Source organism: Marmota flaviventris, chromosome 17, assembly GCF_047511675.1.
Source record: "Marmota flaviventris isolate mMarFla1 chromosome 17, mMarFla1.hap1, whole genome shotgun sequence".
Lineage (NCBI taxonomy): Eukaryota > Metazoa > Chordata > Mammalia > Rodentia > Sciuridae > Marmota > Marmota flaviventris.
Window position 1 is genome coordinate 14,159,982 of NC_092514.1, and position 24,774 is coordinate 14,184,755.

The 24,774-nt window shown below is 46.9% G+C and overlaps 2 long non-coding RNA genes across 2 annotated transcripts; both read left to right on the forward strand.

Moving 5' to 3' along the window:
- The first annotated feature begins 2,798 nt into the window (after nucleotides 1-2,798).
- Nucleotides 2,799-4,451, forward strand: LOC139702363 (uncharacterized). The gene is made up of 2 exons (XR_011705001.1): nucleotides 2,799-3,585; nucleotides 4,223-4,451. It is a non-coding gene; the product is annotated as an uncharacterized lncRNA (long non-coding RNA).
- A 783-nt stretch (nucleotides 4,452-5,234) lies between these two features.
- On the forward strand, nucleotides 5,235-8,735 carry LOC139702362 (uncharacterized). The gene is made up of 3 exons (XR_011705000.1): nucleotides 5,235-5,510; nucleotides 7,408-7,545; nucleotides 8,157-8,735. It is a non-coding gene; the product is annotated as an uncharacterized lncRNA (long non-coding RNA).
- Nucleotides 8,736-24,774: the final 16,039 nt, after the last annotated feature.

Sequence of the window (24,774 nt, forward strand, 5' to 3'; positions counted from 1 at the left end):
TCACTAAATTTTCCAAACTGGGCTTGAATTTGTAATCCTCCTGCTTCAGCTTCCTGAGTAACAAGGATCACAGGTGTGTATGTACCACTACACCCAGCACGAATCCAAGATATCTTTGAAGGAAAATAGGAAGAATATTGTCTGATATGTTGGGAAAAATTGCTTGACAGGGGCTGGGATTGTGGCTCAGCAGTGGAGCACTCGCCTAGCATGGGCGGGACCCGGGTTCGATCCTCAGCACCACATAAAAATAAAGACATTGTGTTGTGTCCATCTACACCTAAAAAATAAATATTAAAAAAAAAATTCTTGAGTTCTCCAGCCTCCTGATTTGGATGCTTATCTATGCAGACACTGCCGTAATCTGGTTCCTTATAGATGGTTGAACATTCGGGTCCTCAGAACCAAGAGGTCTCTGGGTTCAGATCTAGACTAGTGTCACCCACTTCCCAGCTGTGTGACCAAGATCACACAGGTCATCGTTCCCCTCTGAGCCTCGAGCTACCCTTTTCACTCCACTGAGATGATGGACAGAGAATCAATGCAGAGAAGGCACTTATAAATTTATGAGTCAGGGTGGTAAGAGGTTTGCCAAGAGGGCTAGACTTTTTGTGCTGCAAGAGGCTTGAGAAAAAGGCTGGTAGAGTGGAGTGTCAGACTACCAGTCAAGCCAGAAGCCATGAAACATTTCTCCAGGCCAGCCCTCCCTGCTTCCTTTGTGTCTCTGCTCATGTATGCAACCACCCCTACCTGAGCTTCTTTTCTTCAATGCTGGGGACCTGGAGCTGAAGCCACAGGTCTGTCCCAGGGGCCATCAGGCTTTAGGAAAGCTTGAGACAAACATGGATGCTTAAAGACTAACATTTAGGAGTCCAGAAAGAGGGCAGGAGGCCAATGACTCACAAGGTGAGAAAATGCACCTATTGGGACTATTTCAACCTAGACAATTTTTTTTTTTTTTAAACCAGATCTTTTCCTTTCTTTTGCCTCTTGGTCCCCTTTCTGATTTCTTCTCTCCCTCCCTTTCTCCTTCCCTACTCGTCTCCCTTTCTTCTTCCCTTATCTTCATTTCTTTCTTTAATCCAAAAGAAATCCAAGTTGAAGACACATAAAGCAAATGCTGTTATTAATTTTTTGTAAAAGTGCTTCGCTGAGAGGCTCTGAGCAGAAAGATAAGAACGAAATTACACCTCCATCCTCTCCATCTGGGCTGCTAGATATGAGCCTCCCACACACCCAGGCAAAGGCAGAAGGGACAGGCCAGCCAGCTGGCACCTGTCCCCCCCCCTCCCCCGCCAGCCCCTTCCAGTCCCTGGTTTCAAGTGTTCCTCACGACTACCCATTGAATAGATGGGGAAACCGAGCTCCAGGGTGAGCCTCTCTGGCTCATCTGTTTCCCGGATGTTCTGCACCAGTCCTAGGACCCCTGAGACAGCCCACCTCTGAGCTCTCATGTGTGCTAGTCCCTCTGCCTGGAACAACCTCTCTACTCCCTCATTTGACCTGGGTGATGGCTAACAGGGTTTAGGGTTCAGGCAGGCATCCCGCCCAGGGAGCCTCACCCCCACCCACCAATGGTGACACGCTGTTTAGATTCTGTCACCCTGGGATCTGGAAGGTCTGTGAGGGAGGGTGGCGGCTGGCTCTTAGTTATCTGCTTTTCTGAGCCCTGCAGATTTCTGGTCACTGAGAATAATGCCTGAGTATGTGTGTGGAGTCAAGGGAGAGGACAAGACAGCCCCGGTGGGAGCTACTCTGTGAGCCACAGGTTAACTGGATGTAGTTGGGGGCTGCACCTGGCACCCCACAGCCTGTCACTGCAGGCTGGAGACAGAGGGATTCCAGAACTGAGTTCCAGTCTCAGCCTCACTGCTAGTGACGCTGAATCTCAGGCACAAGAGCTGGAATGTGCTCTGAGCCTCAGTTTCCTCGTTTTGAATCTGGGGCCCCCCTCTCTGGCTGGCAGGGCTTACAAGAAAGAGCAAATGAGATCATGTTGGCCCCTCCCAATCCCTGATGGCAGTCAGAATCAGACCCACCTCCCTTCCATGGCCAGAAAACTCCCTGTCCTTCCCACCTCACGCTCTCTCCTCCCTTCTTCCCCTTGCAAACTATTTCCCCTACATGACCCTCTGCTTGAAATGCCTTTCTCTTAGACATCTCAGTGCCCATCCTCCACCCTTCAGGCCATGACCACTAAGACGGTGTCGCCCCATCCTAGCCTGCCCCCCTCTCCAGCCCCTCCCTTGCATTAGAGCATCCATCCACACCCCATATCCTGTCATATACGGATCTTTTCACTTTCTCCTCTCCAGGAGGCAGGGGCTTGATTTGTCTTATTCCTGGTGGTGTCCCCCAAAACCTAAATGAAGGCTCAGTATACAGTGGGTGCTCACTCAAAATTTAGCGAGCAATTCAGTAAGTGAATGGCCCAGAGAGGAGCTCAGGAACTGCATTCTCAGCCTCCCCACTGAGACTGTATTCTTCAGGAGTCTAGGTTCTGGCTGCTGGATAGAGTCAGGACCTGGAGCAGCAAAATGCCCCATCCATAGGACAGATGGACCAAGACAACTAACTACCCTTTGCTCATGGTATGCAGGGCTGGGTTTAGGGATGAGCCTCTAGTTCTCATAGGAGAGTGTGGTTATATCTTGCATTCCTTTGCTGATAGTTACAGGATGCCCTGCTAACTGGTAGCCCAAGTCCTCTGGTTTCTCCCCAGAGCCCTCCAAAATCTGAATCCACTGACAGGTCTCTGGGCAGTAAAGGACCAGGAGAGGCCTACTCACCCAAGTAACTTGTCTCTTCTTTAGTACCAGAGCCCAGAGAGGTCCATGACTGGGCCTGAAGTTACACAGCAAGTTGGGGCAGAGCTGGAGAGGACTTGGAACTCCTATACCGTCAGGGGTGTCCCTATGTGCCCTGGGGTTGACCTCCAAATTGCAGCTGTGTCTAAGCCAAGGCATCAGAACCCCAGCAGCCATCCAGTTGTTGATGCAGAGGGCAGAAGATTCCGTGGGACCTTGTTAATGTGCTGTGTGAAAAAAAAATTTCTAGGCTCCGTCACCGACTGCTTCTCGGTTCGGCCAGCCCCAACCACGTCGAAGACAGGCCTCACTCCCATTTCTGAGAAAATGGAAGTCATGGCTTCCCCTCAGCTCACCCTAACCTCCTCCTCTTCCTGCAAACTTGAGTCACAGCTGCCTTGTCAACTCTGGGGATGTCTGAGTCAGCCTGGCCGGGGTTCCAATCCCAGCACCACCCCTACCAGCTGTCACACTCTGGGCAGCCTCCAAACCTTGCTGAACCTCCGTTTGCACATCAATGGAATGAAGGCGTGAAAGTGCCTACCTCATTTGTTGGGTGACGCCAGGACTGAGTGGGCTATGAAGGCTGGCTTCCCTGTGTGGGGCCATGGCATGCAGTAGGTACCCAATAACAAGAGGGACACCAACAGAGACCACTAGAAGAGCGCCTTGCTGGGCACTTCCATATGCAGTCCTCTTTACCCTTCACAACAATCCAATGAGGAAGGAGTACCGTCACGATCCCATTTTACAGATGAGCAAACTGAGACGTGGAAAGGTGAAGTCCTGTGACCCTAGTCACAAATGGGCTGGTCACTGATAGGCTGGGGATTTGAGCCCAGAGATTGTGCTTTGCCCCACTTCCTCTATAAATGGGGAGACCCTTGGAGCCTTTCCCCTGTGCCCCATGGTGTACTGAGAACTTCAGTCTTTGATGAGGCCAATCTTTAGAATTACCTTATACAATGGAGATGACGAGGAGGCTCCATTTTACAAATGGGTGGGTGCTAGGGTTTGAACATGGTTTGTCCCCTCTGAAACCCATGCTGACATCTGACTGCCATCGCATGCTGTCGGGGGACAGGGGGTGGGGGATGAGGACTTTGAGAAGTGATTGGAGGGGCTGGAGATGTAGCTCAGTCGTGGAGCTTGGCCCTGGGTTTGACCCCCACCACTGCAAAAAATAAAAAAGTTTGAGGATGACTTAAGGTTGAGGCAGGAGGATTGCAAGTTTGAGGCCAGCCTTGGCAACTTAGTGAGAACCCATATCAAAATAAAAAAATAAAAAGGGCAAGGGCTATAGCTTAACAGCAGAGAACCCCTGGGGTTGATTCCCAGTACCAAAAATTTTTTAAAAATAGAAAATAAAGGAAGTGATTTGATCATTTAAAAAAAAATTAATGCTTTTCCCACAGGACTGGGTCAGCCCTCCTGGCTGCATGTTCTCACTCTCATAGCACTAGATAAGTTACCAAGAGAGCAGATTGCCATGTGACACAGCCCCTTACGTTTGCCTCTTCTGTACCTGCCTATTTGCTTTTCTGCTTTCTGCCCGGAGGAAGCCCTCATGATGCCTGCACTGTGACCTTGGACTTTCCAGCCTCCAGAACCAGGAGTCAATAAACCTCTCTTCTTTAAAAATTACCTAGTCTCTAGTATCTTGTTATAGCAATGGAAAGCAAAGATAGTAAGTTGAGTCACAGAGAAAGGATGTGACTTGCCACAGATCACATAGCTACTGAGTATTAGAGCCAAGATTAAACCTGTTTGCCTTCCTAGCCCAGAATAACCCTCTTGTTCTCTAATTTCCCTGAAGAAGCCACACTTACCTCTGTCCCTGGCTGTGACTTGGGCTGCTTGCCCCTTCTCTGCCTCCATCCCCTGGCTGTGCTGGGGAGAGAAGGTGGCCCCTGGAGCCCTCCAATCTCTGAGAAACAGGGCCATGGGGCAATTTAGAAGATGGGGTTAAAAACCAGAGAAGCCCAGTTTCTAACCCAGTGCTTCTACTTCCTACCCATGGGACCTTAGTTGAGGTCCTACATTATGCCTCAGTTTCCCCATTTATAAAGAGGTGCCTTGCTTAGGTGAAGGGACCCAATGAATGAAGTGTTCAGCACATTAGCAAGAGTTCCATGTATGTTGAGGCTGCTATCCAGGGTGGGCTCCCCTCATTCTCTGGGGGTTCCAAGGAAGGAAGGGAGAAAGCTAAACCTCTAGAACTTTCCAAAAAAAAAAAAAAATAGATTTTCTAAAATCGAGTCCTGCCCTTGCTCAGAAACCTTCAGTGGTGGTTCCCCATGACCAGGAAACTCGCTGAGAACCTCCCCACTCAACTCCAAGTCCACCCAGTGAGTCTGACTCCACCCACAATTCTAGGGCCAAGACAAGACGTCAATCAGTCCCTCCTTGATGCTGCTCACAGACTCTGCTGCATGCTTCTCTCCCCACACCCAACCCCCCATCCTGCTGGGAAATGCCTCCTGGTCCTTCAAAGTGGGGAACATCTGAGCTGTTTGACCTCCCAGCAGAAGTGGCCACTCTCCCTGGAGGGACTGGTTGGTCTCAGCGTGAACCACATTGGGTTACAGTCTTCTGCTCCTGTTCCTGCCCTGCCTCTCCTACCAGGAAAGGAGTCTGGAGGCCACAGAAGACTTCTGAGTCATGCCCACATCCCCGGAGTGCAGTTGCAGGGCCGGGCTCAGGGTAGGAGCACATCCCGTGGGAAAAGCAATGAAATGAATGGGACATTTTTACTGAGCACCCACAGAAGCCCACTCTGGAACAAAGATGCCAGTGGAAGGCTTTTGTTGTTGTTGTTGGATGTGATCTTAGAAGTGACTTTTAAGGAATGAGGGCGAGGAGACAGGGAAAGGAAGGAATCAACAAAGGGCGTGTGAATAGTCAGGCATGGTGGTGCACACCCGCAATCCCAGCGCCCCAAAGCCTGAGGGAGAACAGGAGCACAAGTTCAAGGCCAGCCTTGACAACTCAGTAAAACCCTGTCTAAAAAATAAAAAAATAAAATAAAATGAAAAGGATTGGGAATGTAGCTCAGAAGGCAGGAAAAAGAAAAGTGAGTAGCCAGGGGATCCATGCATCTTTCAGTGAATGAATGAATGCAAGAATGAATGGAGTATTGTGGAAAGAGCTACAAATCTCCAAACCTTGAGCAGACAAAGCCCTTCTGCTGTAGGACCCTGGACTAGCCACTGTCCCTCTCTGAACCTGCTTTCTTCTTCAATAAAGCTGCAAGGTCAGCCCTAGCCATTCAGGAGATAAAGGGTAGGAGGTCTCCAGAAAGTGAGAAGTGTCCCACGTTATCTCCCAGCTCCAGCTCCAGGAGGCAGGGCATGCAAAGACCAACCAGGGCTCTCTGTGGGTGAAGAAGCCACACCAGATAGGCACAGTGCCCAGGTTCGAACCACAGGGGCCCAGGAGAAACCACATCATGGCTACCACAGCCTCCACCATCCCATGGGGACTTCTGCTGCTACTCAGGGCAGGGTCTCCCACTATTACTGGCTTCCCCTGCACCAGCACCTGCCCCTGCAGGCCCTGTAGCCTGGAGATGGCTGCACAAGGGCAGGCTGACAGCTGTCTCTGCATGCAGCAGTGGTGCTTTCCAAAGCCACAGGAATTCCTGTGGTTAGGTGCTCCTGTTTCTGTATCATAGGATCAAATCCCACTGGCACTACTTATGACCTTGGGCAAGTTACTGCACCTCTGGATCCTCTCTGACCTCAGGAATCTAAAGGAACTAACATTCCCTTGTCCATTCACCTGAATGGACATCTCCTGCAGCAGGGCCTTCCTGTGCCCTCCTGACACCAGGCCTTTGATTTGCTATTGCTCTATCAAGAACTCCTTTCCACTGGGTGTCTTTGCTTTAGTAACCTCTCAGCAGTTGCTTCCTTGCTCTCTCAAGGCAGGGAAGCCCTGACTGACCACCTTCCCTAGACTGGTGCAGGCCCCTTAGATATCCTCTTCTCTCCAGTAACTCTGAGTCTGTAGGATGGTAGTTATTGTAATCCCTGACTCAGGAGATTGAGTCAGGAGGATCACAAGTTCGAGGCCAGCATCAGCAATTTAGCAAGGCTCCCATCTCAAATTTATAAAATAAAAGGTGCTGGGGATGTAGTTTAGTGGTAGAGCCCCACTGGGTTCTATACCCAGTACCTCAAAAACAATTAATTCATTCATTAAAAAGAGACGGTCATCTTTTTGTTGTTGTTGTTTTTAAAGAAGGGTTCATATTTATTCCTGCATCATTTAATTGACATTTTCAAGATGTGAAGAGATGGTAATCTTTTGCTTTGTTTTTTTGTCTCATCCACTGCAAAACTCACAAGGACACTGGCATATCTTACCTCAAGTCCAAACCTCTGGGCCAAGAGCAGGGTTTGGCACACAGTAAGGGCTCAATAAAAGCTTGTCAATAAGTGAATTATTTTCTAAAACATTTATCCCTGGTTAACTTCTTGCTCTTCTGGTTTAGACTTAAACGCCACCTCTTCCAAGCAGCCTTCCTGATTGCTTCCCTGCTTTGTATTCTGGATTCTCAAGATCTTCCCCGTGTCCTTGCTCTTTCCTCCTTCACCAGAGCTTCCCGGATACTGGTTGTCCAGTAGCTGTCCAGTTATGGGGTCCCCAGACTGCCCCTGCCCCCCCATTCTGCTTTTCCAAGCTTGTCCAGACCAGCCTGCAGCGAGGGAATGAAAGTCCGAAAGGAAGAGGAAGGGTAAGGAGGCCCAGAAGCATCTAGAAGGCTCCTGGTAGTAGCGGGAGATGCGCCACGATCTGGCCTTAGAGGCCAGATCATTGCCACGGGTGGAGAAGGGAGCTGAGGCCTGGAGGCCGGAAGGAGGAGGGCCGGGCGTGGCGCTGGACTGCAGCTCTGGGTTGGTGACGCCAGGCCCCGCAGGGACAGCGAGGGGCGCGGAGGGGGGAGGGGGAGGAGAAGGGAGGCGGGTCTGGTATTTCCTGAGGTCTGGCAGGAAATGCTTGGGGCCCGCGATGGGGCGGGATCGGTGGATGGGATCCGCTTGGGAGGGACCCAGACGCTGCGCCCAGCGCTCCCCTCCACGCGCTGCTTGGGGACTCCGAGCGTCCGCATCGCGCTGGGCTTTCCAATCATCTTTGCGAACCCTGGTCACCGGCCAGGAGATGCTGTGCAATCCTCATTTTACCGAGGAGACTGGAAACTCAGAGGTGGCCACCGAGCTTCCCGGTCACAGTGGCTCTGGCACACTCCAGCTGACTTAGCTTCGGGACCGGGCTGCGCGCTCCAGGTCCGTGGTCCCTGCAGAGGCCGCCTCATCTAAGCTCATCTACAATCCACCCCGCCTCTAGGAGCGCGCCCCCAGTCCATCCCCGCAGGTGGCTTCGCAGGCTGGGCTCCCTCCCACCAGGAGAAGGGAAGTGGAGACTCGGAGCCAGAGCGAGAGGCGGTTGCGGGGCTGGACGCCCACACACCAGACAGCGCCGCCCCCCGGCCTGCTGGGACAGCAGGTACCAGCCGGCAGCGTGGGTACAGAGCCATCTGCGGGCGCGCACTCACACGCCCGCGTCGGTGCTAGCCTCGCCTGCCTCGGCTCTCACAGCAAGGCGGGCTCCCCAGAGACGCATCACTGAAGCCCGGAGAAGGCAGGTGCACTCATTTATTCGCATTCATTCATCTTCCTTTGAAGAGTCAAAGAATCTATCGTGGGCTGAGTTTCACCTGCCGGTTCAAATTCGGCTTGCACTGCCTATTTAGCTACAGAACCTCCAGACCACTTTGCTTCTCTGGGCATCAGTTGCCTCTGAATCACGGGGATAAAGCTGAGCTGTCTCAGAAGGTTGTGATGAGAATTAAATTTGGAGTTGATCCCTGTAAGTTGATCCTGCAACCTGGTATGTGATCAATAAATGTCAGCTATTATGACAGAACGATGCTGAGAACTCTCCCATTTTCAAACCAGTCTCTCTCCTTGGCCTTTATCCTCCACTGACTCCTGCCCAGCCTCTCTTCTTCCCATTTCATCTGAATTTTATCAAATATCCATCTTCTGTAAAAGATTCTGCAAAACAACAACAACAACAACAAAAACAGATCACAATAGTTTAGACAACTAAGGGTTTATTTTCCCCTATCACAGTGAGCCAGGACACCAACCAGGGTCAACATTGTTTCACCAGCCCAGTGACGTCAGAAGAGCCCATCCCCAATGGAATCGAATGAAACTCCTTAGATGTTGTTGACCAGAATTGTCACATGGCCACTCCTAGCTGCTAGGAAGGCTGAGAAAGTTTTTTATTTTTTCAGTCCCCAGTGGAAGGAAGCTTGGTGAGAGAGGGATTGAAAATGGCAGTTAGATCAATCAGCCGTTGGTTTCTGCCATACTTTATCCCTGTATCTCCCTGCAGCCCCACCACTTCCCAGGCCCTTCTCTGCCATCACCCCTGATCTCTTCCTTCATCCAATGGCTTCCTGTTCCAACCTCTTTGGAAGTCAGAAGTTGACAACTCTGGGCCTGTGCTCCCACAGGGCAGCCATCTGTGGATGCTGAGGAGGGCTGCCTATTTATTTATTTTTGGTACCAGGGATTGAACCCAGGGGTGCTTAACCACTGAGCAACATCCTCAGCCCTTTTTTATTTTTTATTTTGAGACAGGATCCTTGCTAAGTTTTTAGGGCATCACTACATTGCTGAGACTGGACTTAAACTTGCAATTCTCCTGCCTCAGCCTCCCGAGTTGAGTTGCTGGGATTATTGGCAAGCTCCACTGAGCCCAGAAGGGCTGCCCCTTTAGATAAACGGGTTGCCTCTGTTTCTACCACGCCCCATGAGTGAAGCATTCATTTACTTTCCCATCTAGCCCTGGTTGGTGTTAGAATTTGAATCCCTGCATTAATGAATTTGTTTTCCCCTCTTGCTTCATTTCAGGGATTTAACACATGAAAAATACCCCTTTTAGGTTTTTCATAAGCAAAAATTTTTCTTCAGTCATTGAGCCCAGTCACCCAATTCCCCTGCTGTATGTCAGTTTTTCCTGACTATGATAAAATACTTGAGACAGTCAACTTGACCTGTTATGTCCCATTTATGGAACACCTAACAAAGTTGAGCAACAAACTGAGTGACAAATAGACTCATTTACTTTCCTACCTAGCTGTCATTGGTGTTAGAATTTGGTAACTTTTAAGTAAATATTTGTTTTCAGAGTTCTATTTTTTTTTGAGAAAAATAAAAGGTGAATGATAAAAGGTGTGTGATCATATTCATTTATTAATGACATTAATATTATTAATGACAATAAAGTATGTAGTAAGCTCTTGATGATGATTTCCAACCTATTTTAATGCTCTTGTGTCAGTTTCTTTGAAATATTTGCATAATTGAAAACTTGTTTTTTGTTGTTGTTGTTTTGTTTTTTTTTTGTTGTTGTTTGTTTTGTACCAGGGATTTAACCCAGGATGCTTTACCACTAAGCTATATCCCCGGTCCTTTTTCTTTCTTTCTTTCTTTTTTTTTTTTTTTTTTGGATACAAGGTCTCACTAAGTTGCTGAGACTGTTCTTAAACTTGTGATCCTCCTTTCTTAGCTTCCCAAATGGCTGGGAATACAGGTATATACCACCACACCCAGCTGAAAATTTGGGATTTAATGGGTTAAAAAGAGGAAAGGTTTATTTTGGCTCACAGTTTTGGAGGCTTTAGTCATGGTAGATAGGCCGCACTGCTTTGGGGCCTGTAGCAGGGCAGTGCGTCATGGCAGGAAGGTGTGGTTGAGGAACCTGCCATATGGCAGTTGCAAAGCTAAGAGAGAGTGCAAGAGGAGGGGCCCTGGTCCTCCAAGCTCTTTCAAGGGCACACCCCAATGACCTAACTTCCTCCCATCAGGCCACCACTTGAAGGTTCCAGCACCTCCTGATAGCACCATAGGCTAGTGACTAAGTCTTTAGCATATAGGTCTTTGGGGGACATTTAAGATCTGAACCGTAGGGCTGGGGTTGTGGCTCAGTGGTAGAGTGCTGGCCTAGCACGTGCAAGGCCCTGGGTTGGATCCTCAGCACCACCTAAAATAAATAAATAAAATAAATGTATGGTGTCCAACTATGACTAAACATAAATAAATATTTTAAAAAAGGGATAGATCCAAGCCGTAAACAAGCCACAGTGGAGCCTGTAATCCCAGCACTCAAGAAGTTGAGGCAGGATGATTACAAGTTTGAGGACAGATTCAGCAACTTATCAAAACGTTGTTTAAAATTAGAAAATAAAAATAAAAAGCATTGGGATGTAGCTCAGTTGTAGAGCATACTTGGATTCAATTCCCAGTACCCACCCCCCACACTCCAAACCATAGCACATACCTATGAATAAATGATATAACAAATCCCGTGTTAGTCTTTAGACATATTTTATGCACATATAGGAAAATTTACCTATACATGTAATTTATCTATCTCCTTTATTTACTTGTTTATTTATTTATGTACTGGGGATTGAACCCAGGGATGCTTTGCCTTTGAGATATATCCCCAGCACTTCTTATTTTTTCTTTTCTTTTTTTTTTCTGTGGTGCTGGGGATTGAACCCAGGGCCTTGTGCATGTGAGGCAAGTACTCTACCAACTGAGCTATATCCCCAACCCCCCTTATTTTTTTTTATTTTTTGACAGGGTCTTGCTAAATTGCCCAGGTCAGCCTTAGAACTTATGATTCTCCTGCCGAAATCTCTCAAGTAGCTGGGATGATAGGCATATACCACCATGCCCAGCTGTCTGGTTGCTTTTGGTCTATCCTTTTTGACTTGTTCTATCGTTTTATTATGATATGTCCAGCTGTGAATTTCTTTCTGTTTATCTTGCTTGGGATTCATTGCATTTCTAGAATCAATGGAATTGGTGGTTCACCAAAAGATATAAAATCAGTCTTTTTTTTTTCTTTACATATTGTCTTTGTCTCATTCTTTCTCCTCCAACTGAAACTACTGTCTGCATTAGATCTTTCTCCTCCATCTTCCCTGGCTCTCAACCAACCAACCCCACCCTGCTTCCGCATTTGTGTGTGTGTGGGCGGGGGAGGAGGGGTTACTGGGGATTGAACTTAGAGGTGCTCTACCACTGAGCTACATCCCCTTTTAATTTTTTTTTTTTTTTTTGAGACAGAGTCTCACTACATTGCCCAGGCTGGTCTTGAATTTGTGATCTTCCTTCCTCGGTCTCTTGAGTTGCTAGGATTACAGGTGTGCACACTGCGTCCAAATTAACCTTTTTTTTTTTCCAAAAATGCTTTTATTTATTTATTTATTTGGTTTTCAGGATTGCACTCTGGATAATTTCTTTAAACTCATCTTCCAGATCACTGATTCTCTGATGAACTTTGTCTAATCTGCTATTAAAACTACCCTCTGAGTTTTTCATTTCAGAGACTCTGTTAGCTTCTAGATGTCCTAACTGGTTCTCTTTCACATATTTAGTTCTCATCTCACAGCCTTCTGGCTAATTCGTATACAATCCATTCGTTTCCACTTCCAGGAATGCTCCCCCTGACCTCCAGGCTGGATTAATGGCTTTCTCTAACCCTTCTCAGTCCCTTGGGACCTCTTTTTCACAGTAGTGATCATTTGGGGCCATGATTAGCTACATCTAGATCTTCCTCTCTCATTGAATCTGTGTCCTCATAAGCAGGAGCCATGTCTGCAACGTTTTGCCAGGCCCAGCACACAGTTGGTATTCAATAAATTTACATAAAATACCTGGGCACAGTGGTGCACACCTGTAAGTTCCAGAGACTCCAGAAGCTGAGGCAGGAAAATTGCAAGCTTGCAGCAAGCCTCTGTTTCAAAAAAAAAAAAAAGGGATGTAGCTCAGTGGTAAAGCACCCTGTGTTCAACTCCAAGTACTGAAAATTTTAATGAAAAAAAAAAAAAAAAATGCTGGGCTGGGGGTGTGGCCCAGTGGTAGAGTGCTTGCCTCACATGTGTGAGGCATTGGGTTCAATTCTCAGCACCACATATAAATAATTGAATAAAATAAAGGTCCATCAACACTCAAAAATATTAAAAAAAGCTTATGTAAAATAAAAACAATTGTCTTTTCGTGTTTTTTTTTTTTGTTGTTGTTGTTGTTTATTTATTTTTTTATTTTTATTTTTTGCAGTGTCAGGGATGAACCCAGGGCCTTGCATATGCTGTGCAAGCACTTACACTGGGTTACACCCCCAGCCCTTTTCCTAAGTTTTCACACTTAGCCTATCCATCAATTCCTGTTATTTGTTGATTCATTTACTTGTTTTTTTTTTTCTTTTCTGGGGTGCTGAGGAAGTGACCCAGGGTTTAGCAGGCTAGGCAAATAACTCTCCCACTGAGCCACACCCCAGATCCATTTACTTGCTTTTAAATTCATTAAGTCACTTCCCCTTCTGTTAACTCAATTCCTTACTCATTCACTCATTCACTCCATAAGCCTTTTCTAATTCCTGTGGATGTGGAAAAACTAATAAATCTCCAACAATGAATGGCCAAGGCAAGATGCTGTCAAAAAGATTAACAGCTAGATCTAGGTTTGTGCTCAGTGGTAGAGCATTCGCCTAGCATGTGCAAGGCCCTGGGTTTGATCCTCAGCACCACATAAAAATAATACATAAAATAAAGGCATTGTGTACAAATAATATATATGTATATATTTTTAAATCTAACAGCTAGAAGCCTTCTGGTTGAAGTGACAGTGGAGTAGGACCTGGAAGGAGGGAAGTGGGGAGGAACCTGTGTTAGGAGCACAGGGCAGTGTGAAAGGGGCCCCAGGACAGCCTTGCAGCCTCTGGGATTGAGTTCATGCCATCTAACTGCTCCAGCACACAAGCAATTTATCTTCTTTCTCTTTTTTCCTCAGCTGCCAAGAAACTCAGAGCTCAGCTTGGTGCACAACTGTAGCAACTCCTCTTGACCTCAATGTGTGTGTGTGTGCGTGCGTGTGCACATGCAGGTGGGTATTAGGGATTGAACCCAGGAACCCAGGGATGTTCTACCACTGGGCTACATCCGCAGCCCTTTTTAGTTTTATTTTTATTGAGACAGGATCTCAAGAAGTTGCTGAGGCTGACCAAGAGCGGTGGTACAAACCTGTAATCCCAGCGGTTTAGGAGGCTAAAACAGGAGGACTGCACATTCAAAACTAGCCTCAGCAATTTAGTGAGGCCCTAAGCAATTTAGTAATACCTTGTTTCTAAATAATATATTAAAAATAATTAAATAATATATTAAATATATTAATATATTAAAAATAATTTTTAAAAATGGCTCAGTGGTTAAGTGCCCCTGGGTTCAAGCCCCGGTACCAAATTAAATATTTTTAATCCCTAAAAAACAAATGCCAAATGTCTTCTTTGATATAAGGAGAGCAACTAAGAACAGAGTAGGGAGGAAGAGCATGAGAAGAAGATTAACATTAAACAGGGACAGGAAGTGGGAGGGAAAGGGAGAGAAAAGGGAAATTGCATGAAAATGGAAGGAGACCCTCATGGTTATACAAAATTACATACAAGAGGAAGTGAGGGGAAAGGGGAAAAAAAAGGGGGAGAAATGAATTACAGTAGATGGGGAAGAGAGAGAAGATGGGAGGGGAGGGGAGGGGAGGGGGATAGTAGAGGATAGGAAAGGCAGCAGAACACAACAGACACTAGTATGGCAATATGTAAATCAATGGATGTGTAACTGATGTGATTCTGCAGTCTGTATACGGGGTAAAAATGGGAGTTCATAACCCACTTGAATCAAAGTGTGAAAAATGATATGTCAAGAACTATGTAATGTTTTGAACAACCAACAATAAAAATTAAAAAAAAAAAAAAGGTGCTGATACTGGCCTTGATACAGCTGGGTGCAGTGATATACACCTGTAATCCCAGAAACTCAAGAGAATGAAGCAGGAGGATCACAAGTTCAAGGCCAACCTGGGCAATTTAGTGAGATCTCAGCAACTTATCAAGACCCTGTCTGTCTCAAAACTTAGAAACACACACAAAATGGATGGAGAATGCAGCTCAGTGGTAGAGCACCTTTGGGTTCAGTCCCCAGTAACATACACACATACACACACACACACACACACACACACACATGATGGATTCAGGACTTAAGAGCTTAAGAATAATATAAGGTTCGTTTCAGCCAGCTATGGCTGCAATAACACCTTGTAACATCCCCAACTCAGAAGCTTAACACCATAATCACGTGATTCTGTCTGATGCCCCTGCAGGTTGGCTGAGGTCTGCTGAACTTGACTGGACATGGTTGAACACCTCTGCAACAGGCTTGGCTTGGGCTCTGGCTGCTCAATGTGTCTCATTCTGGGGCAGGGCTGAATGGTTGGCAGCTGTGCAGATGATCTTACAGCAGAAGCAAAGGAAGCACCCACGCGAGCACATCTTAAGCCTTTGGTCTTGTCATATCTGTTGCCATTTCATGCCAATGACCAAAGCAAGTCACCTGGTTGAGCCCAGCATCAAGAGATTGGGAGTGCACTGTGATCACCCCGAGGTCATGGCCTCAGTACCACATACCCTCCACTCTCATCACCTACCCCCATTTCTTAGAAGGGTGCCCTGGTGTCCAAGGAGTGGTCACCCACAGCGGGTCAGACTGGGATCTAGCAGAGAGTCCTGACTTCTCTTCCCCTTTTCCACAGACAGGCCGTCTGTCCAACAGCCTGACTGATTCCCCTGGACCTGCGGGTAGAAGGACCTGGGTTCTCTCTTGGCTCCTTCATGGCCAGCAGTGGAGTCTTGAGCAAGTTCCCCTCTTTCTCTGAGCCTCAGTTTTCTTCTCTGTAGACTAGATTAATTATAATAACACACCCAGCAGAATGTGTTGGCTCATACTTGTAGTCTCAGCTACTCTGGAGGCTGAGGCAGGAGGATGGCTTGAACCCAGAAATTCAAGACCAGCTTGGGCAACATAGTGAGACTATCTCAACCAACCAACCAATCAACCCACGAAGACCAATAGGAGGACTAGGAGGATTCAACAGCATTTGTGTGTGTGTGTGGGTGTGTGCATGTGCGCCTGTGTACAGTACTGGGGATTGAACCCAGAACTTAACCACTGAGCTACATCCCAGTCCTGTTGATTTATTTATTTTAATTTTTTTTTTTCAGTTGCAGATGAACACAATATCTTCATTTTATTTATCTATTTTTATGTGGTGAGAGGATCGAACCCAGTACCTCACACAAGCTAGGCAAACGCTCTACCACAACCCCAGCCCTATTTATTTTTTAATGTTGGAGACAGGATCTCTAAATTCCCCTGTTGGACTTAAAATTGACCAGTCTCAGACTTCTGGAGAGCTGGGATTACAGGTGTGCAACACTGTACTCGGCTGTTTTTTTGTGTTTTTGTTTTTGCAGTGCTGGGACTTGAATCCGGGTCCTTGTGTGTGCTAGTCAAACTCTACTGTTGATGGGCTGGGGTTGTAGCTCAGTGGTAGAGCGCTCACCTAGCACATGTGAGGCACTGGGCTTGATCCTCAGCACCACATAAAAATCAATAAACAAAATAAAGGTATTGTGTCCATGTACAACTGCAAATTAAAAAAAAAAAATCTACCACTGAGCTACAACCCCAGCCCTGTATTGTTTTTATCTAATCCTCGCCACAGCCTTAGAAAGCAGGTGCTACTATTATCTTCATTCTACCGAATAGGAAACTGAGGCACAGTGCAGTTAGGTAACATTTCAAATCACACAGCAGAGATTGGTATAACTGGGATTTTAACTCGTAGTGGTCACTCCAGTGCCAGCACTCAGGGCTTGGCAGTCCTCAGGCCAAAGGAGCTCCGTCTCTGAGCCCTCCAAGTTAAGTCTGTCTGGAGGTGACCCCTGGAGCCAATGGAAGGTCTCTATGCTCAGAGCAGAGCCAAGAGCTGGGGGTTCTTTCTCCCTGATATGGATCACTGGAGTGATCTCAGGGACCCAGAGGCTCAGGAGTCAGGCTGCTCTTTCCCAGCCGTGTGGATTTGGGCAAGTCATGTCCCCTCTCTGAGACTCATTTTCTTCATCTGTAAAAGATTATCATTAAATGCCTCTCACCCATGAGGTTGTGGAGGATTAAGTGGTTAAACGTATATATGAATCATTTCAGAACATTCCTGAAATATAAAACAAAAATAGAAGGTAGAAGAGAAGGAGGAAGAGGAGGAGGAGGAGGTGACAGAGGCTGCCGCAGCAGCATGACATTTACTGACAGCATTGTTCCTGGAAGCTCTTATAACAGGAGACAATTTGCTGGGGAGGGGACCCTAGGAACCAGCCCTTCCTGCTGACCTGGGACTCAGAACATTGCAGCCGGAAGGGGCCTCACATCACCCCCTAAAACCCCCCTTTGCAGGCGACGAGATAGAGATCTAGGGAGAGACAGCCCCTTGGTCTGGGTCACTTGGCAAAGCAGTCCAGGTGTCCACACTCCTGCTCCCCATGGATCCCCACAGTCCCCAGCCCTGGTTGCTCTAGTCTCTCAGGATGAGGTCATCTCTGCTTCTCCAGCACTGCAGTGACCAGAGGATTTTCAGAAGTGCAAATAGTCCCACCAGACTTCACTTGGGACCTTCAGATACTCCATGACCTCCGTGGGTGACAGTGTCATTGATTCTGCCATTATAGCTGCTTCATGGGGGAAAGAGCATGTGGCCCTGGGGAGCGCTTTCTAGGAGAGGATGAACCTTTTGTCTAGGATCCTGTGCTCAAATAGGCTCAGAGCTGGGGTGAAAGGGACAGGGAGGAGGGATGCAGTTGGGCAGACTTCCCTGTGGGAGGCATCACTGACCCTCACACAGCCTCCTGTTCTGAGGCCAGGAAGTGTCTGGCTCTCTCTCTCCTCCTCCGGGGAGTCGAGAGTGGCTGCCAGAGGCATCTATGTAAAAGGACTCAATCTCTGAGCCTTCTTGCCCCCTGTAACAAGTAAGGACTCAGAAAAGCACCCCGGAAATGGCATCAGAAGTCCAGAAAGATTGAATACGATGCACCCAGAAATTGCTGCGGGTCTCAGTGTCTGGAAGAGGCGGTGGGAGCCCATCTAGCCCTTAACCCTCCTCACCTCCTCCACCTTTGCCTGATGACCATCAGGGATGCCATTGTACGTCTCTGGGGGCTCCTTCACACTATGCTGACTAGATTATGGCCCTTGACCAAGTCATACACTCAAACAGTCCCAGAAACCTGCTCTGGGTCTTTGCACCCTCTGTTCCCGCCACCAGAAACAGCACCCTCTACCTCCCATCTATTTTTCGGGGTACAGTTAAAACCTCAACTTCTGGGAAGACTTCCTTCATGCTGCTGGCCAAGGTCCTCCTACCGGCTCCAAGAGCCTCCCTCTGGCCGCAATCTCCCCATCCTGTCACCTGCACCCAATGCTCCCTTTTCTTCCAGAGGTTCCTGAGGTTTTCGACCCATCTCTTCTTGGGCGCGGTCGCGCATCGCCAGCGCCTTCTACTGGCGACTCCCGAATAGCAGCGCAGCCTACTCATGCCTGGGACCCACCCCTGCCCCAGCTTGGGGTCCAGGTCCCAACCCTGTTGGAATTCCTGGAACAGTGTCATCCCCAGAGGGACTTCAGTCTTAGAGCTAAAAGATGCCCCGCCCAAATCCCTATCCTTTCTTCTCTTTTTCCTGTGACCTCAGACAAAAACCACCTTTCCTCCTGTAACTCCTGCAACTTTGCTTTGAACATAGTCCTTGCTGCTCAGCAATTTATTTTTAAAACGAACATGTTTCTTTTTTTTTTTTAATAATTTTTATTTTTTAATTTTGGGCGGACACAACATCTTTGTGTGTATGTGGTGCTGAGGATCGAACCCGGGCCGCTCGCATACCAGGCGAGCGCGCTACCGCTTGAGGCACATCCCCAGCCCCACGAACATGTTTCTTTGTCTTCCTCTCTCTTTCTCTCTCTCTCTGCTCCTCCCTAGTCTCTCCTCCTCCCCAATCTCAGGGGAAACAGGATTACATTTCTTCCCCATCCTAGACTGAATTATCTGTCCTTGAGTACACACCCACCATAGGAATAAAGTAATCCAGACTTTGGGGATGGTACCAGAAGATCTCAGTTAATATCTGGCTAATAGATTTCTGAGCCAGCCCTGGGCCAGTCTCTAGCATGAGCAGAAAGATGCTGCTTGTTTTCCACTCTTCTACCAATACCTCTAAGGTCAGCCTTGAGCCAGTCCAAGGCTGGGCAGGGGGGGGACCCAGTCCTGACGCAGGCAGGGATCCTGCCTTCAGGGATCAGTGTGTGATCAAATGAGGGGAGGCACCCAGGAGGCTATAGGAGGCCAAAGGAGCCTGACCTGCCCAGGGGTGGGTGCAAGGTGGGCCTTTTAGTGCTTGCTGACCCAAGACTTGGAAAGTGGATGTGACAAGAAGGAAAGCTGTTCAAGGCAGAAAGAACAGCAATGAAAGACAAGGTGACTGGACAAGGGGGTGCAAGTAGTGGGGGTGACCAGGTCAGGGAAGGTAGTGGATGGATTTCAGCTTGCAGTTTAGAGAAGCAGTGCAGTCTCGTGTTAATGAGTGGGTCTGAGCCCCTCTTCCTTCATGTGGATTCTGCTTCTGTTGCTTGGCAGCAATGCGATGTCGAGTAAGTCACTTCACCTCTCTGTGCCTCAGTTTCCATGTGTGTAAAATTGTAACAGTGGTCCCCTTTATGCTTTGAATATAACCCTTGCTGTTCTGCCACTGCAATTTATTTTAAAATGTGTTTCTTTCTCTTCCTCTCTCTCTGCTCCTCTCTAATCTCTCCTCCTCCCTAATCTTAGGGGAAATGGGATTTTAACCTTCTTCCCCATCCTAGGCAGAGTCATCTGTCCCCGAGTTCACACCCAAGTGAACAAGTTCTAAGCCAGCCTCAGCAAGTTAGCAAGGCCCTAAGCAATTCAGCAAGACCCTGTCTCTGAATAAAACACAAAATAGGGCTGGGGATGTGGCTCAGTGGTCGAGTGCCCTTGAGGTCAATCCCTGGCACTCCCCCCTCCCCCACCAAATTAAAAATAAAAAGGGGTGGGGATGTCATTTAGTGATAAAGCACTTCTGGTTTAGTCCCCAGCAGACACATACACACATACACAAAAAAGATTGTTCACAAGAAGTAAGTCTCTTTATCTGGAGCATGTATCCAGCAAGTGCTCAATAAATGCTAACTTTGACTATTACAGCTGGGACTCAAGATAATCAGAATTGCCGCAGTCTGGCTGGGCACAATTCAGGAGCCACTTGTCAAAAGAAACGAACTTTATTTTTAGAACACACACGCCACACCACAGGAACTCTTCAGGAAAACCTTCAGAGCCCAACTACCACCACCGGCTTCCCACAAGCCTCTCAACCTCCCCGACTCTTCCTGCTCTTGAGGCCATTGGCTGGGTCCCGTGGGGGGAGCCAAAAAAAGTCCCCCAATGAGCAGCTCCGGGGTCTGAAAGGGCGGGGAAACAGCCCAATGAGCATCACAGCAGAGGAGCCAATCAGTTGGCAGCTAGAAGTTTGCTGGGGCCGCTGTGAGCCAATCATCATCTGGCAGCTGGAAGTTTGCTGGGGCCCCTTCGGCTGTGGCTCTCAACACAGAATATCATTAGAATTGATCAATTCTAATTTATCATTAGAATTGATCTTTCCTGACCTCTTAACTGTTTCCACTCAGGTTCTCCTGAAATAGACCCTGAGACAAGAATTTGGTGCAAGGAGTTTCATTGGGAGGTAGCACCAGTGGGGACATGGGAAAGCAAGACAAGAAAGCATTTTATGGGCTGGGATGTGGCTCAAGCGGTAGCGTGCTCGCCTGGCATGCGTGCGGCCGGGGTTCGGTCCTCAGCACCACCTACAAACAAAGATGCTGTGTCTGCCAAAAACTAATAAATAAATAAATAAATATTTTTTTTTTTTTTTTAAAAGAAAGCATTTTTAAAAGAAAAGGAGGAGCAGATAAACTTTGCAGAAAAGCTGCCTCATTGCCACGGTGTTGGGGAAGCTCAGACTGGGAAAGCAACCTGCCAAGAGTCCTCAGTCTTCATATGAGCCTTTTCATGTTGCTTTCTGGGCTTCCTCACAACATGGTGGCTAATTCCAGGAAGACAAGAATAGGCAAGTAGGAAAGAATCAAAAGTTACTAGTCCTCTAGAGGTCTTTTTTGGTCAAAATAGCCACAGGGCGAGCTGAAATTCAAGGGGAGAAGAAATAGGCTCTGTCTCTTGTTGCAGTTTGAATCTCCAGATCCCCCAAAGGAGGAGGCTTCATGTTGAAGGCTCTGTGTTGAGGGAGCTCAAACTGAGAATGCAACCTGAGAACTGGCCCCTTTGGGGATGTAGAGATGGCCACATAGTGGCACTATTGGGAGGTAGCCCAACTTTTAGGAGGTGGAGCCTAGTGGGAAGAAGTTAGGTCATTGGGAGCATGCCATTGAAAGGAATATTGGGAGCAAGCCCCTACCTGTTTCTCTTTGCTTCCTCCATTTGGTCCAAGAAAATGGTTTCTTCCATCATGATGTACGTGTGTGTGTGGGGGGGGGGGAGGTGGGGGTACTGGGGATTGAACCCAGGGGACTCTACCACTGAGCTATATCCCCATCACTTTCTATTTTTTATTTTGAGACAGAGTCTCACTAGATTGCCCAGGTTGGCCTCAAGCTTGCTTTCTGCCTCAGCCTCCTAAGGAGTCTCTCTACAGCCAGTCCCCCGCGGCAGTTCCATCCCCGCCTGGGTCTCTGCGTCTGTGGGAACTGGTGAGTAGATAGCAACAGCCCCCCCTATTGGGTTCAGATCTGACCACTGGGGGTCCCCGGGGTTAGCGCAGCTCTGGCTGCTGATCATAACCTCACAGAAGGGCTACCTGTAGTTCCAGAAGGCGCCGAAAGGGGGCAGAGGCGGCCGTCAAATAAGGGGTCGCGCTTTGGGGAGCCTCTGGCTGCTACCGGTTTCCGATGAGGAAACCGTGGAGTAAGTCCCCGGAAACCGCGCATCCGGGCGCTCCAGCTCCGGATTCGAACCCAGGCTCCTCCACTTGCCAGGCAACTCTTCTCCCCACCCTGCAAACGGGTCCCTGTAAGGAGTAAATAATATGAATCTAAGGTCCTTAGTTTCTGGACCTCAAGTGGAGAGCAGGAACCTCTCATAGGGACTGCGCCATTTACCTGAGCGAAAAGAATTTAAGGAATTTTTATTTAGCCACTGCCTGATACTGGAGTGCTGAGCAGGGGAATGGCATGATTAGAAAGTGGTGGAAAAGGTGGGGGGGGGGGGGGAAGAAAGAGAAAGGAAGGAAGGAAGGAAAGGGAGGGGGTTAGGATTAGGGTTAAGGCAAAACAAAGAAAAGAGAAAAAAAAGGAGAGTTAGGGTTTTAGGTCAGTGGTAGAGGTCCCCCCCCACACACACCAGCGTATGTGAGGCCCTGAGTTCCATTCCTGGTTTTGGGGGCTGGGGCTGGTAAAACCACCACCACCACCATCTACCTACAACCCTGTCTCTCATCAATAACCACAGGAGGTCTTGGCATGTGGACTTATAGTCTTTTTCTCACTGCAAATTCATACACACACACACACACACACACACACACACGAATATATGACTATTTGTCCACAAATTTAGAGGTGAAAGAAAGGTCACCTTATTAACTTTTTAAAAATTTTATGTAATGACTTTCTCTTTCTCCACCCCCCCCCCCCCAACTGGGGATTGAACCCAGGGGTGCTCTACCACTGAGCCACACCCTAGCATTTTTAATTTTTTATATTTATTTATTGAACTGGGGATTAAACTCAGGGCCTCATCACTGAGTTGTATCCCCATCCCTACTTCGGATTTTCCATTTAGAGGCATGTCTTACTGAGTTGCTTAGCACCTGGCCATTGATGAGACTGACTTGTACCACCACTCCCAGCTCCCTAGCAATTTTTATTTGGAGACAGGGTCTTGTTAAATTGCTGAGGGTGTCCTTGAACTTGTGATTCTCCTGTCTTGGCCTCCTGAGAAGCTGGGATTACAGATGTACACCACCAGGACTGGCATTATTGTTCTTTTTATAAAAATAATATATGCTTAACCAAAAAAAAAAAAAAAAACAAGAAATTTAGAAAGTATACAGGAAAAAAAAAGCAACACATCACTTAGTATATGTGGGAAAATCATTATGGAATTCTCTCTATACAGCCTCATTCCATCTGTACAGGATGAACAGATGGGTGGACAGATATGATTTCTAAGAATTGGGATCATAAGCATAGCCTAGTGGCATGTGCTTGTAATCCTATTCACTTGGAACTCTGAGACAGGGGGATCACAAATTCAAGTCCAGCCTCAGCAAAATAGAATGAGAGTTCTCACTAGACTGCCGGCTTGTCCGGTGAGAACAAGGAAATAGAACAAATAGAAGGAAACCCCAACTGGTTAATACCAGGTTACTTTTTTGAATAGGTTAAAGGGACTTCCTTATTATGCTGACTCAGGTTAGACTAGAATCTCCCTATTTTCATGAAAAAAAAAATCTTTCCAGATCTATTGCTTCCTTTAAGTTTTAATTCCATGAGGTGGCATTTACCAGGAGTGACACCATTGTGGCTTCATCTGGTCTGTTGGGGTCTAGTTCAGGAGCTCAGTCCAAATCAAGGGTCTTCTATCATTTTATTTAATAAGACTTTTCTTCAGGGAGAGGTTATAGGTTTCCAGAAAATTGGAGCAGAAAATACAGAGAATTCCATGTATCCCCCATCCCCCACCACATCCCATACCTATTTATCTATTATTGAGGTTTGCATAAAGTGATAACATTTGTTAGAACTGATGTGCTAATATCCAGAGATAATTATCAAATACAATTCTAGTTTATATTGGGGTTCATTCTTGCTGTAGTACATTCTGTGGGTTTGGACAAATGCATAATGACTCCTCATTATAATATCAGAGAGAGAATTTTTACTGTCTTAAGGATCTTCTGCGCTTTGTCCATCCTTCCCTCCTCCTAGCCCCTGGTGACTGCTGATTTTAAAAAGTTATTTTTTACTATTTTTAAGTGACACTTAGTGATTGTGCGTTTTTATGGGGTGCAGTGTGACATTCGAATACATGCAGACGGTGTGTAATGATCAGAGGATCGCTGGTCTTTTCACTGTCTCCACAGCTTCATCTTCAACAATGTCATATCGTTGGAATCATACAATATGCAGGCTTTCAGAGAGACTTCTTTCACTTGGCAACATGCATTTAACTTTTCTCCATCTCTTTTTGTGGTTTGGTAGCGCATATCTTTTTAGCACTGAATAATTTTCATTGTCTGGATGTGCCACAGTTTATGTTCATTCACCTACTGAGGGACATCTTGGTTGCTTCCACATTTTGGCAAATATGAAAAAAGCTGCTATAAACATCATGTGCTGGTTTTTGTGTGGACATACGTTTTAAGCTCATTTGGGTAGACACCAAGGGGCACGATTGCTGGACCATATGGTAAGAGTATGTTTAGTTTTGTAAGAAACTGTCTTAGCTCAGACTGCCATACAAAAATACTGTAGACTGGATGTTTTAGACAACAGAAATTTATTTCTCATAGTTCTGGAAGCTGGAAGTCTTAAGATTGAGGTACCTGCAAGGAAGTCGTATGTAGACTCTTGGCTTATAGATGACTGTCTTTTTGCTGTGTCCTTGCATGACAGAGAATTTTGAATTTTGATATAATTCTTATCCTTGTTTTTCTATAGGTAAAGTGGGACTAGTTTTGTTTGTTTTGATTTTGGCTTTTCTTATTTCTCTCTAGCTTCTTTTTAAAAAATATTTTCTAGTTGCCAATGGATTTTATTTTATTTTATTTTATTTTATTTGTTTATTCATATGCCATGCTGAGGATCGAACCCAGAGTCTCACACATGCGAGGCAAGTGCTCTACCACTGAGCTACAATTTCAATTCCTCCTCTCTATCTTCTTTTAAGATTTTTCTCTTTGTCTTTGA